We start from the raw sequence: 16307 nt of genomic DNA on the forward strand, positions 1-16307 counted from the left end.
CCAATTTGATTTGTGTTTTTTTAAATCGACAAGTTTGTATTCAGCTCACCTAGTGCTGAATGCTTCCGAGGTCATTTACATCACAAGCTTAATGCCAACAGATGGCGTTACAAAACTACAAATTATAATGGCTGCGGTAAAAACTTCGTGGACAATGTTGTTGGCTGTGACGTCACACATCACGCCACTATATTATTATTATCACTGATATTCGCTGAACACGCTCTGCTTTATACAAAAGGCGGGTTGTTCTAATATTCATGTTGCGTTGAAACTTGAACTGTGTTTCTTTAATATAAATGGTAACTTGGATGATATAGCTCTGATATGGATTGCGCGTAGACAATTCAGAATATATCACTGAGTTCAATACCGTCTTTACCATAAGGGCACACGGGGCCCGTGCCCAGGGCCCCCATTCTCAGGGGGCCCCGAAGAACCGACAATTTGGTTACCAATTGTAGTCGAGAGCGGTCATTTTCGCAGCTTAAGAGAATAAAAAATGAATTGCGAACAACAATGTTACAAGAACGGCTGAGTAATTTGTCAATTATGGGCATAGAAAGTGATAATCCTTCAAAAAATTGACTTTAAAGATATAATGGAATATTTTGCTCAACAGAAATCCCGAAAGAAACTATTAACGTAATCGTAACCAAAAAACCAGCAGCATTCTAATATAAATAATATTATTATATCATACTGTATTTGATTACCTATGATAAAATCATACTCAGTAAAATAAATGTTATTATAATTCGCTTTTTTTTACTTTCCAAAAGGGCCTCAAATTCTTGCGTGCCCAAGGGCCCCAGCCTAGTTTAAGACGTCCCTGACTGAGTTAAGATTTCGTAAATTATCAAAATCATCATGTAAAATCAAAAATAGCTGTAAACTATGAGACAGATAGTTCGTGTAAATACACTCAGTAAAATTTTATTTTGCTTACTTACTTTTCTCGTTCGCGCCAGCAACGGTTCAAGGACGTTTTTTTTATTTGACTACGTAATTTTCAACAGGGTTTCTAATTAAAGAAGTACGAATTGCTTGTATGGGAATCCCATACACCCTGTCCCACTAGGTGGGGTCGGCCCAGCTAATTTTTCTTTTCCATTCTCTTCTATCAGCCGTCATTTCAACACTCACTCCTCTCTCTCTCATATCGTCATTCATTCAGTCTATCGTCTCCAGTTATAATTAAAATTTAGTTGTTGTAACGAACAGCATTTAAATAATTGTATTAAAAAATATATAAAAATATTTATTTGGGTTCACACTGACCATTATTTTGTTTAGATTTAAATTCTTGCGTTCAACGGGTCTTTGTAAGTCGATCTGGCAGCTTACACAACGCAAACGGCTATAGAGTAGGTACATCCTGTAATAGGTTTGTAACAAAAATGCAAATCAGCAATTGAAGACTTAAAACTGCTGAGAGTTCAAACTAAAACGTTACGTTGTTCACGTTAAGACTAGTTTTTTGCTGAATCCAGACTTTTACTAATGTGGTAAGGCTAAATATAAGATTATTGGTTTGTTACGCTTTCACATTTTAACTAATGTCTATGTGTAGTATTTCTATATCTTTCTAACACAGAGTATTGATCGAATTAAATATGCCACTGTCGTATCTATTTCTGCTCAAGAAGTAATCATGGATTACGTATTGAAGAACCACACTACCTTATGTCAATGTAATTGAAATAGCTTGACCAACGTCACTTACACTTTATGTCTGGGCACGACCTTATCTATACATATTTCAACAAATCTCTATTAAGCAAAAGTATTTGGATAATTGCCAACTGTCCACAATTAACACGAAGTAGTCGTCAGTTGTTTTGGCTGTTTTGTGTAAATTATTCGACGTCATATATTTGTTAATGTACATACCTTAAGACGAAAACTAAATTATTAACCTCGCAAATGATATAACCTGGTATGGTAATGGTATAAACAAACGCTAAAGTACACGTTAAGATCTTAGGAGCTCTTTTGGTCATGTCTATGATTCTAAATTGCGAAAATACATAACTTATCTGTTAATAAACATGGTTTTACGATTGTCTCGTAAAGAATTTAGACATTTTTTTGTATTTTTATCTGTGACGTAGACTAATAGTCTGTACTCGATAAAAACCTTATTATGTAGACTTCATTTTTTTTACAACTAATTAAAAAATTAGGTTAAGGACATTCGTTTGTATGTTTATCCTATATAATATGATGTATTTTCCTGTACGAGTTTGGATTGATTGTTTTCCTGTTGTCACAGTCCAAAGGGCATCAAAACATTCCCCTCTAGGAAATCCGTTTTCTCGAACTGTATTTCCAATCAAAGGTTAAATTAACAACACAAGATTTTTTTATGGTAAGTGGTTATAGACGTCAATGACAGAGGTACAGCCAAATTGCTGCCTACCGCTAAGTGCTCTCCACAAGCCTCGTTTGAAGAGGGCTGGAACCGCCGTGGAGGGGAGTTCAATCCAGAACTGAAAAGTACGTGGCAAAAACAACTCTAGAAACGCACTGTTGATGATAATTTCAGATAGTATGGACGAAATCCACTCCGCTGGTGGGACGTGCAATACTAAAAAAGCGATGAGCTTATTATCTCAAACACTTCCTCAGAGTACTCCTCGTGGAACATACGTAGTCCGTACAAAGAGAATCCTCTGTAGACCCAGAGGCTCCATCCAAATAAACAACCTTTTTTCTCGACGTTTAAACATTTTAATTATAAGCTTATCAGTAAGATTTAAGAACTACATTTTTTTGAGTGCGTGCTTTATTTACCAATTGTCGTTGAAAATTTTGTACTCGTTATTAGACCTTCGAAGAAGAAGAAGGTTGCTGGTGTATATGCTTAATTGATCTATGTACATGAAAATTGTCACATATTGAATAGTTGTGCAGCTAGTTACTGCAGACGCAACCCAACCCAACCAGCAAAATTATAATTTACGTAATTACTGGCGCTAGGACCTCTTGTGAGTCCGCGCGGGTAGGTACAACCACCCTGCCTATTTCTGCCGTGAAGCAGTAATGCGTTTCGGTTTGAAGGGTGGGGCAACTATACTTGAGACCTTGGAACTTATATCTCAAGGTGGGTGGCGCATTTACGTTGTAGATGTCAATGGGCTCTAGTAACCACTTAACACCAGGTGTGCTGTCCAGCCATATAAGAAATAAATAAAAACATGAATGTCACTCATTTCATGAGCTGACCGTCTCACCGTAGGTCTGGATATCGAGCACTCCCACCTAAATTAACACTGATTTATTTAATGATAGGAAGACTTGGAACATCAACAACGATTGTCGTTCCTCAAGGCCCTGCAAAACTCTCTTGCGTTTTCCGTAGACCAGATGAATCACTTTTAAATATACCATGTTTTTATTCCAAATAATACCAAACGAACATGCCGGCTAGTTGGTGGGAATCTGTCAGCCACTGCCAGGTGCAGAACGTGAAGAATTTTTAATAAGTCATGACGGTTCTTGGCACGTCCGGAAAAACAAGGATGTGGAGAGGCTTTTTGGTGAGCCAAATATTCTGGGGGAGATAAGGCACGGAGGCTCGGTCATGTAGTGGAGCAGGATCGGGCTGTGAAACGGGTGTACGCGGTTGTACCGGAGGGACGCCGCCCCGTAGGGAGGCCCAAGTACCGCTGGTCTGACGCTGTAGAAGGAAATTTACGTGAACTGCAAATGTCGGACTGGGAAGGTGTTTTATTGTCGGAGACCAAAACCCACTTCGGGGTCATAGCGCCAGCGCAGCAGAAGTATGACAAAGAACTGTCATAATAATAGACCAAAGACATTATGTAAAAATTTTAATTCAACGAATTACAAGTAAAACTAAAGTTTACATCAGAAATTAACAGATCAATATTATTTGTTAACGCGTTTGTGTTACATTGTTGTATATTAATGATTATGTTGTCCGACAGATTTAACGATGACATTGTTGAAGGTTATTAATCTTGCCTTGCAGTTCAGTAGCCGTTGTTTGTTGCACTGCCATCGTACTTTCGCTTCGGATCTTGAATGCATCACGAATCTGTATTGTCCTATTTCTATGCTAGGTTTACCGAATCTAGTGTGGCTATATACTACCCGCGTACCTGAAAATATTGAAAAATATACTTATTCATTATCGTTAGATTTTATGTTACGTTGATACGGTACATTAAAATTAAATACTATAGTATATTTTGTCAGATATTCGCTAATCGTCAAATAGATTAAAAGCATTTCTGCGATTAGCTGTCAGTGTTCCATCGTTGATTGCCTAAGGTCAATATGATCTTACAGCCTAGTTCTAGTCATAGTTTGAGACAGTGGAACCTGGACTAGTTGAAAGGTGTAATATCAATAACCAATTTTGCAATATGGCATTTAAGTTAACACACTTGTTGGTTCCTACTCCTCCTCCTGCTTCAATCGATCGCTAATTGCTGAGCATCGCAATGCGCCCGCTTGTGACTTTTTTTGTGATTTGTAGTCATTTATCAACGGCCGTCTGGTGTAGTGGTAAGTGACATGGTCACTACACAAGGGGGTCGAATCCCGCCAAGGGAAGATATTTGTATGATAAATATAAATGTATTTTCCAGGGTTATGGATGTATATTAAATATATGTATGTATGTGTATAATAAAAATCTTACATTTATTTCCGTTATCTGGTACCTGTAACACAAGTTCTTTACGAACTTATCACGGGACCAGTTAACGTGGCGTGATTGTTAGTAAATATTTATATTTATTTAGTTATTATTTATTTATTTATGTCAGTCGGTGGCACACAGTCTCATGTCCAGGTGCTCGGACCTGATCTCTCCATCTTGCTGGCTAATGTAAATTGGAGACGAAGGGAAGCTGTTCCAGCTCCATACAACTTTGAGTTAACTTTAACGCGGTTGAGAAGTTAAAAAACTCGCACTAAGCACACTGGTCTTTACTGCTGATGTTGCAATTTGCACGTTGATTTCAGAGAGGTCAGATTACTTTTTAGATGACCATAACGCCTAAGCGGTAGTTAAATAGATCCTGAAGTCTTCAAAAACCGTAGTTTGAATAACACTGTCGGCTTTTAAAGATGTTCGTGGATTTGTCTTTTGATTTAGAATTACAGCTATCCTAGCCAGCAAACTAGAACGCATTATTGTTTCATAGCAGATATAACTAGAACCATGGTACCGACTATGTAGACTGTCACAACCGACTTGATTTCATTATTCTTAAATCATTTGGCTTACTAATTATTGTATTTGACATTCTATTACTTCACGAAGAACTTTCTGGGACAATATTGTGTTGGCAAACTAGACGATTATCCCACGAGTACCTAAGGGAGTTTTGCAATGTCTGTAATTTGAAACTAAGATGACTGAAATGCAAAGTTGTTTAAAAAGGAACTCGAGCGTGCGAGATTTACTTTTGTGCGCATCGAAACCATGGTTTAATGACTTTTAATAATGTACCATTCCATTTCCATTCCATACAAAATCGGACCGGAGGAGCTTACTAATGGAAATTCGACAATATTTTCCCTAGTTAATCACCGGTAACCATATATTCCAGTTACGCACAGTTTAGTAGGTGAGCTCGCGATGCTCAACCTGGGTGGGAATGCTAACACTAGCTCCAACAAGAACATTGCTTTACTGAACCTACCACCGGATCGCGACCCACTAATGAGATCCGACGAGAAACTCAATGGGTTTTGTCTATGATATTCGTCACCAACAATACCAGATGCAGACGCGTACTGTCAACGCCTATAGTCAGACTCTCTTCCAATATAGCACGTAAAATAACACATGGCACAGCGCCATAATAATATACTATGTAAATCAGGTAAACTTTTAATTCAATAATGTAATAATTACAATGAAACTTAAGATTACATTTGTAATTGTTAACAAATCTAGGTACCCATATTTAAATTAAGTATGATTTTTTATTAATCATCTTATTTAGTACATCTGTACCTATCTAAGGAAATTGCTCTGCGCAATTTTCACAAGCTTCAAGATGTCCGATTAACTTGAACTCTGAAACAGATTCCAGAGGTCGGTGATAATGCGATAAAACTTTAAATTTATCAAACTTTGCCAAGCTTTGTCAAACTTATAAAACTTCGATAGTTCATTATGACTAAGAACATTGTAAACAGTTTTATCGAACATTCGATAGGCATAAACGGCGTTTGACTAATGTTGGTTTTTACCTTCGATAAGTATATTATTATGAATATGATCGCTAATGGTTATGTTGTCCAATAGATTTAATAACAATGTTGTTGTATGTTAATAATCGTGCTTTACAGTTTAGAATCCGGTGTTTGTTGCATCGCCATCGAACTTTTGCATCGGACGATGAATGCATCACAAACTTGTATAGTCCTATTCCTAAACTAGGTGTACCGAATCTAGTGTAGCTATATGTTATACGAGTTCCTGAAATTATAAAAAAAATATTTATTTTCCTCAGACTATGAACTTAGTATGAAATTGAAATTTACATACAGTAAAAGCTCCGTATTCGCGCTTCCTTCATTCGCGGATTCAAATGCGATTCGCAATCTTTTTTTTTAATGCTTAGTTGGGTGGACGAGCTCACAGCCCACCTGGTGTTAAGTGGTTATTGGAGCCCATAGACATCTACAACGTAAATGCGCCACCCATCTTGAGATATAAGTTTCTAAAGTCTCAGTGTAGTTACAACGGCTGCCCCACCCTTCAAACCGAAACGCATTACTGCTTCACGGCAGAAATAGGCGGGTGGTGGTACCTAACCACGCGAACTCACAAGTGGTCCTACCAACAGTAATTACGCAAATTATAATTTTGCGGGTTAGATTTTTATTACACGATGTTATTCCTTCACCGTGGAAGTCAATCGTGAACATTTTAGTACGTATTGCATTAGAAAAATTGGTACCCGCCTGGGATTCGAACACCGGTGCATTCGCTTCAACACGAATGCTTGCACGAAGTTTTTCCTTTAGGCCACGACGACTTATCGATATACAAATTGATACAAAAGTATTCCAATATGCAGGCATCCAACCGAATATCCTTTGTAAACGCGCTTTTCCATATTCGCGGAATATTTACGAAACATATACGAATAAAGAACTTTTACTTTACATAGTATTTCTCGGATATTCCATGTTTTCAACATGGCACTTCTACATACCTTTTTTGCGCATAAAAATGCACTATGCAAAACTGAGGATTGCAAGTCTGCGCTTTATTGATAGTTAGATATAAGTTAAACCTTTCTTCCTGGTCTCAACAGCCATTCAGTTCATCTCACGGGAAACAGACATTTCCAATTCTTATATTATGTTTTTTTTTCTATTTTAATTTTTAAGGTTAAGTATATTTTTATCTATTCACTTACTCTGTAAAGTCCCTTTTTTAAGACATTCACCGAGTCCCGTGTTAGTATATTTTTAATACTTTCCTTGATGGCTAATTAAATTTACGTTAAAATAAGTAGAGACCATTAGACGAACTTTAAATCTCTATGCTGTGTAACGCACGTTTTGGGAAGCGATGCAAATGTTTCAAGTGAAGCAGTATGCTTAGTGCGAGTTTTTTAGCGTTCTCGATAGCATAAAAGTTAATTGAAGTTGAACTTTGATTTATATACTTAGTCTGGTCATAAATACTGTTACAATGAAAAATAAACAAAATATTACATTTAAATTTGGAATCTGTCATTTTTATATGATTGCTCATTGAGTTTTCTCATTTTGGCGCCAATATATTGTACAATATTTTGCGATATTAAAATGGAGTGAGGTGATACAGAGAACCGAATCGCTGTGATTGCATTACACAAAGTAGGTATGGAGCCAAATGCAATTTTTAAAACTCTCCATACGCTTGGTATTAGTGAATGTTTGCGTACCGGGCTATTAATAAGTGCAATGAGACCTCCTCTGTTTGTGATAGAAAAAGATCTGGCCGTCCATGTAGTGTTCTTACGAAAAAGGTGGTCAAAGCAGTAAGGGAAAAAATTCGAAGAAATCCTGTCCGAAAGCAAAAGATTTTATCTCGGGAGATGAAGATAGTATCTAGAACCATGTCGCGTATTTTAAAAGATGACTTAGGACTTGCAGCCTATAAGAGAAGTACTGATCATTTCTTAACTGATAATTTAAAAGAGAATAGGGTGGTAAAATCGAAACAACTACTGAAACGGTACGCAAAGGGAGGTCATAGAAAATTTTTATTTACGGATGAGAAAATTTTTACAATTGAGCAACATTTTAACAAACAAAATGACCGTATTTATGCTCAAAGCTCTAAGGAAGCTTGCCAACTAGTCGACAGAGTGGGCACTATCCGACTTCAGTGATGGTTTGGTGGGGTATTAGCTATGAAGGAGTGACTGAGCCATACTTTTGTGAAAAAGGTATCAAAACATCGGCACAAGTGTATCAAAATACAATTCTTGAGAAGGTAGTGAAGCCCCTTAACAACACCATGTTCAATAATCAAGAATGGTCGTTCCAGCAAGACTCGGCGCCAAGTCATAAAGCTCGGTCTACGCAGTCTTTGTTGGAAACGAACGTTTCGGACTTCATCAAAGCTAAAGACTGGCCGTCGTCTAGTCCCGATCTTAAACAGCTGGATTATGATTTATGGTCAGTTTTAGAGAGTACGGCTTGCTCTAAACGCCATGATAATTTGGAGTCTCTAAAACAATCCGTACGATCGGTAGTGAAAAATGGAAAGAGTATATTGATAACTGGCCTCAACGTTTAAAGGACTGTATTGCAATGGAGACCACTTCGAACTCACACACTGTAAAAATAATAAATGTTAATTGCAATAGAATTTTTTTTATTTTTAATTGTAGGTAACAATATTAATTATGGCTAGACTAAGTATATCGAAAAGTTCATTCTTTCCATTATCCCTATTATCCCTGCCTATTTCTGTCGTAAAGCAGTAATGCGTTTCAGTTTGAAGGTTTTGATGGAGCGGGGGGGGAGCGGTTATGCTCTGAAAAAACTGACATTAGTACTTATGTATACTTAGCGTGGTGGTGGCACTTACGTTGCAGATGTTTATCGGCTCCGCTGACCACTTAACAGGCGTACCGCGTGCTCGTCCACAAACCGTCGTTATTTAGTTGTTAATATTTCAGTCTATTTACTGCTTTTATTGTATGGCTTTTTCTCGGTACTTACCTCACAGATTACCAACATTAGTAAGCGCAAGCATCAGTAGATATGCGAAATGTTTAAAGCCTCCAAGAAATACGCATTACTTTTATTATTGCCTTTGTAGCCTGTTGTATTATTGCCTTTGCAGATTTCATTGACATAAAAAAGGGCATCCTAATACGAGCACCGAGAGGTCTGGTAGTCGTGGCGCCGACGACCGCCAGTCCGGCGTCCCGAGGGGGGGGGGGGAGAGATGTGCTCCGCACTAAGCGCTTCACTTTTCCCCCTTTGCCTTTTCATGAGTTCTGTCTCATGCGAGGTTTGGATGCTGGTTGTTGAGCGACAGGAGGTTTTAGTCGGTTCAACTCCGACATGCCCCGCCCTCTATCCCCAGTGGAGGGCGGAAGTCCGGCGAGTTCCTCCCGACAAAAATAAAACCTAATACGAGCAAAGAATTTGAAGTCTAAGCTGTCATACAGTAAGTCGAATTCAAAATAATATTTATCTTAGGCGATTGTCATGCGAGAACTTCAAATAATAACTGCCTTCAACTGTTCCCACTATAGTAGAGATCGCGCTAATCAGGTGGTCATCACTATATATATATTTTGTATTGGTAAGATGAGTGGACGAGCTCACAGCCCATCTGGTTTTAAGTGGTTACTGGAGCCCATAGACATCTACAACGTAAATGTGCCACCCACCTTGAGATATAAGTTCTAAGGTCTCAAGTATAGTTATAACGGCTGCCCCACCCTTCAAACCGAAACGCATTACTGCTTCATGGCAGAAATAGGCGGGGTGGTGGTACCTACCCGCACGGACTCTCAAGATGTCCTACCACCAGTGAGTATTGTCGGCGAGTGGGGAAATTAGCACGAGTGGAGGTATTTACAAGACTTTAGAAAACCCCTAACAGTAGTCCGTGATCTGTAATAAGCTAGCTCCATGAGGCTCGTTAAATGCGCAGTCTTCAGTAGATTAATTTAACCCATTGACTGTCATTCATGCCCTACGTGGCTCACTGAAATAATTATGTTGATTTCTGTTACTAAACGTCTGGAATGCTTAACTTTGCCTTCTTTTGTTTAAATGTAGGTTTAGTCTTTTATGCTTCTTAGAAATAGATTCATTCTTAGTTTTTATTTTTTATTTTTTATTGCCGTTGTGTCTTTGAACTCGTCTTTCCAAGAGTCCATTAGATATTCGCCTTAGTATGATCGGAGAGAAATAAACTTAATTACTTCAGTGCGCCACATAGAACATTGGTGACCTACTTATTCAAAGAAGAACTTTTTAACAAGTTAAGCTTCTAAGTTCGTTCAAATTTGATTCTTGTCCACCTGATGGTTGTCTGGAAGAGATCGCTCTTAGCGATAAGACCGCCAATTGTACATTTTTTTGTATTTAATTTATCGCTGTTTATTTGTTTTTGGTGTACAATAAAGACTACTCTGTCTCTCTCTCTCTCAAATTTAAATTAATTGTCACAATAGGAATGCCCTGATTTGAAAATTTCAAGAAATTCAAAATGCACACAACACACATTTACATAGTTTGAAATCACGAATGAATATTAAAAACAGTTCAGTGTATATTTGTATATTTTTTCCATGTTCAGGAACTTAAATTTCTTAATAATATTGACATGGCATTAAATCTACATAGTAAACTTGTTAGTCAACATAGTGTCCTTTGGGCACATTAAATTTTTGGACAAAAAAATAATAAGCAAAATGCATCAAAAAAATTAAAAATAAGTAGTGCATATGGTATTTAACATCCACGACATTTCTTAGTCAATAACATATAAATTTTTATTTCTTAAATAACTTTGTTTTTAAACAATGCAGTTCTTCAGAAATGAATTATAATAATTTTGACTTTATAAATAGCCTGATACAGTAAATACATTACTGGTAAAACAAATACTTATAACCTAACAAAAATCACTGAATAGTTCAGTGTCAACATAAAACATAAATCTCAATTCAGAGGCACATTTAATTTGTTATACATTAATAAAAATAACTAGAGGCAGTGAAACATATGTTTCTTAAAATACTTTCTTAGCACATTGAATGCCACATGAAAAATCAGGTATTTTTATACAGACCACGGTGCTCACCGGTGAACCACGTGAGGGTTGCAACGTAAACGCTTCCTACAAGTCAGATTGCAGCTATCGAATATAATTCCTATGGAAGTGAATTGCGTAGCCCTTTAGCAGAATGCCTTGGTTTTCAAATCCAATAGAATGTTGAAGTTTTTATCAAGATATCTTTTTAAATATCTTAATCTAGATAGTAAAAGTCGCTAATTTTTATCCTCGGGGCAAATGATCACATTTTAAAAACTTTATAATGAAAATCTCAAGTTGATAAAAATTACTGATTCCCTGTTTTGGCTTGGCCCGAATGGTATAGTACGATAGGCCCACCGGTGGCTGCGTGGCGTTCAATGTGTTAATTATTTTTGTCTGGTAGTGGAGGTAGACTGTAAGACTTCCCGTCGGGAGTCATCCAACAAGTCGGTGGGTCATGATTGTGCCTCCCAATACTCTCAGTGACTTTTCCCGCATTATTTATCCGTAGCTTTGCAGGGCAGCATCTACTGAAGAAATACCAACAGTACCACAGCTGGCTTCCATATGCTTTTTTGTACATGAATCTAAACGTATGATTTTGATATATAAACAGTTTTGAGTTCCCCCTGGTGTTAATGAATATACCTGAAAACAAAAATGCATTAATAAATAATAAAATAATTTTTATATTAGTTATTATTACAAGTTTGGGGTTTGAAAATAACAAACATGACTTTTACAATACTTTATTGTTTAGAATTCTACACAGTGTACTAAAACAATTAACAAAAATAAAATTATAAATATTAACAATTGTTTAAAAACAAAGTATTTAAATAAGTTAAGGATGAGAATAGTTCTATAAATAAATTATAGGATTCAAAATTTTGTAAGTACTTATAAAATGTGTTTCAATTGCTCAGTACTTAACTTTAAATTTTCAATTATAATTAATAACATAAAGAAGTATTATTTACTTTAATATTAATATATACAATCATAATATACATTCTTTCATAATCGAGTATTATTTCAAATTTTAACATTCATTAAATTTGTTTTAAACAATCATACACATATTATTAAGGCGATCCATATGAGTATGCGAGTTTAATTTAAAATGTACATTTCAAATTCATATATGCTGAGTTTTGATTCATAAAAAAATCTCTTAAATTAAACTTACAAAATAAAACACAATAACTATGGCACACATTTGTCTCAAGTAACACCAAAGTCCTAACCTGAAATGACTCAATGCATTTGAAATTAATTGAAACACCGATCAATTGACTTTAATACTGTCTTGTATGTATGTACTGGAAGTCAATTAAACTTTATCAAACTTTTGCTGTCGACTATAGTCGAGGGAAAAGTATAAAAATAGCAAACTTAACGTAAAATTCTATAAATCTTCATTTATTAACAAAACTCCGAAAACCCGGTAGTAATCAGATTACGATAACGAGCAAATTAACGATAATTCTCTTCGTCTTTTTCTTTTCTTTACGATTTACACATTTACATGTCAGTTGACACAACCGAGTTCAACTGACAACAATCACAATCTGTACCACAGACTAAGATTATTGTATTGTAGAGTAAAGTATTGAATATGGGCATCTAATAATGAAACTGTTAAATTCCATTGATAATAGAAGCCACCCATTTGGAACAAGTTTTTACTTATTCCATTAACTATAAATAATTTAATACAAAATACGTACATACAAAAGACATTATTTTGTTGTTCATCTTCATATAAATCGTACAAGCCAAAGGAACATACCTAAAATAAAAATGGCAGCGAAATATTGCGTCACTAGCGTCATACGTCAAAAGTTTTGAGGATCGTGGACAGTTAGGTTTTATAATGGTGAAATTAGTCTTAAAATTCAATTTATTATTTTATGTATTAGTACTATCGGTATAAATTATTTAATTGTTTAATAATATCCATAATGCTGAGATTTTAAATTTATTATTACTGTAGTGATGTTGTTATTTATTATTTATGTTCATGGCTTCTATACACTAGTGTTAAGGTTAGAAAATGTGCGTCTACTTGTAAATGTTACGAATATTTATTAGCTTGTGCCGACGTTGTATTCCTTAAGTGCTATTTTATATTATGTGTACTGACAAAATATGTACGTGTGTAAATGATTATTTTAAAAGGAGTAAACATAATAAAATTTGTTAAATAAATATTTTATAATGTATATTGAATTTGATAACATAGTGGACAATTTAATGTTGCCTTCAAAACTTTAAATGAACATTGAAAGTTTTCTTTATATATCTTTCAGACTATGTTAAAAGAAGAAACACTGAATATTTTGAATAAAATTAACTCAAAAATTTCGTTTTATTTTATCCAATCTCACACTTAAACCCATGTTATTTGGTTTACTTTAAATTACTATTATCGATATGTTGATTCAAATTGTGCTAACTTAACATTTACTTTTCAGTTGCAAATTTTATACCAACAAGGAAGGGAAGTTTATTGCTTGTTTATGAAGGATTTGCATTTAGACTCAAAAACAAACTTGCATATGGAAAAAAACAATGGTATTGTACATCTAGAACCAAGACTGGCTGTCAAGTCGATGTGACGACAGTCATACACAGAACAGGAAACCTCATAAAGAGAGTAAGAAACACGCACAACCATCCCGCTCCTGGATTTTATAGACGTAAGGATGGATCTTTTAAAATTGTCTAATTCTTCTATAATATATGTTTTTCTGAGTGTGTACATGATCTTAGCAGTAAGATGTTTTTAAACTGATTATGGGAACTTTGTATATTGACTGTTTCTACATGAAATCTATATTAAATATATTTATAACCTTAATGATACAAAATGTACCTGGTAACAATGTAATTTAACAGACTGTTTTGTAATATCTTAGATTAAGAAATTTGCTCATTCTAATTTGAGACTGACTTATTCTCTACCTCAAAATAAATTGTAAGATCATTTTTTAAATTATTTCCCTAGTCGGTAATTAGTTTATAGAATTTTGCTTGGTTATTAAATCTAGATAAAGTTATTGTAATTCAAAAATATATTTAACTGATTTGTAAATAAGACTGAATTTTTTGATACTCGTTTTCTACCTCGGGACATGAATAAAAAATATTTGTAATTTCTTGTTTTCTTGATACCATGTTAGATTATACCAAGTCTAATATTCAAGATAATAAAAAAGATAAGAGAATATAATAATCGACATCCAGATTTATAAGCCTTTGGCTGCCATGTAGATCATGATTGCTCTATGTGGTGTACTAAAGTAGTTATGTCAATTTCTGTTATTAAGAGCCTGGATTGTCTAACTTTGCCTTCTTTTGGTTTAATGTATGTTTTGGTCTCTTAGGTCTCTTCGTCTCTCTAGATTCATTCTCAGTATCTTCGGATTCCTCTTTCCCAGAGTCTACTAGATATTCCGGCGCCTTATTGGCAGAAATCGACATAATTACTTTAGTGAGCCACGTAGGACACATGACAATCATAGAGTTAAATGATATAGTATTAGTATTGTACTGTATATGAACTGATGTGATGTTACTGGAATACCTTAAGACTCTTAAATCTAACAAATGTGATAGTGATTTTTAAAATGTGGTAAAATAAATCATAACTAAAAAATAGCATCATTGTTTTTGTACACATTAATACAGCACCTAGGGGAATTACCAAATCGAAACAGTAAAATCAGGTAAGTTTAAATTAAAATTGACTAGTGATTACTTAAAATAATTTTCACGCATACACTACTACACTAAATATATATGGAGATTGGACTAGTTAGTTTTGCCATTAAATTATCGCAGATACCGTAAATATATGAATTATTATCTACAAAATCTTTGTTAACCTAAATGAATCTAACGAAAATAATTTAAAACAGAATTCAGGAACCTACTTCCTACACTCCTGAAAAATAAATATTGACTGATTGCCTGAAATAGTTAATAACGAGAAATCTAACGGGCACACGAAATTTCCGATACCTACTTTACAAATACATCCATTAAAATATCAAAAACCGTGGCAAAATGCACAATTTACCCGGTTAAAATACCATGCTAACAATATCTTGACGTTGTAAAATCATGCCCGGATTAAAGGAGTCCCTGGGTCATTTGATCAATATAACAAAAATACACCCAGAAGATTTTAGTCTAGAATTGTTTTTAAATTGGTCTTTTAGTGGCAGCTTTCATAAGATAGAAGATATTTGACAAAATTTTGAATCATCCTAAGATCTACAAGAATCTCACGTAATATACACGTTCTTAACACAATGTTGGACCGTTGGTCTAACAATATTAGTGTGCTTAGTGCGAGTTTTTTAACGTTCACAATAGCGTAAAAGTTAACTCATTTGTATGGATATAGTATCGTTTGCTTACGTTTGCCGCTAGGGGCGCTGTTACAACTGCATACAAAATTGAGTTAACTTTTACGCTATCGAGAACGTTAAAAAACTCGCACTAAGCACACAGACTAATATCATCGACTTAGTCGGTGATGTACGTTAGCTCCCGGCAAAAAATATTTTGTTAAATATTTTATTATACCTTATAATACCTTTTCATTTGCCGCCGGGTAGAAGTACCACTACCAGTTTTCAATGGTCTGGTCTATGTTAGTAAACTATAATATGATGCATACCAGTTTGCATTCTCCGCGGCTGTACTCGTGACCTATTCATCCCGGCTGATTGATAACCGTCATACCAGACGCAAAGATGTTCGCGGCTCGTACCCTGCCACTAAATTACATCGGTAATAATGAATGCTGCCAATAACTATTTCATTATCAAAATCAGGTTTGCACGGTTTTTTTTTGCAATTTATAATCAGATGACAATACAGATAAAATTATAACAATGAACACTTAAACTTAACAAGTAAAATTGACCAATTGAGTGCTTAATATTTTTGTTAGGGTAATGGTTCCCTTACATTTACCGTTCACTTACATTCCATTTCATGAAAATAATCATGATTAAGT

The 16307-nt window shown here is 35.1% G+C and overlaps 1 long non-coding RNA gene across 1 annotated transcript; it reads left to right on the plus strand.

Moving 5' to 3' along the window:
- The first annotated feature begins 13060 nt into the window (after positions 1–13060).
- Positions 13061–15185, plus strand: LOC149502790 (uncharacterized). Its single transcript, XR_016323210.1, has 2 exons — positions 13061–13323; positions 13753–15185. It is a non-coding gene; the product is annotated as an uncharacterized LOC149502790 (long non-coding RNA).
- The last annotated feature ends 1122 nt before the right edge of the window (positions 15186–16307 follow it).

Source organism: Bombyx mandarina, chromosome 06 (assembly GCF_030267445.1).
Source record: "Bombyx mandarina strain Sakado chromosome 06, ASM3026744v2".
In the NCBI taxonomy this organism is placed as follows: Eukaryota; Metazoa; Arthropoda; class Insecta; order Lepidoptera; family Bombycidae; genus Bombyx; species Bombyx mandarina.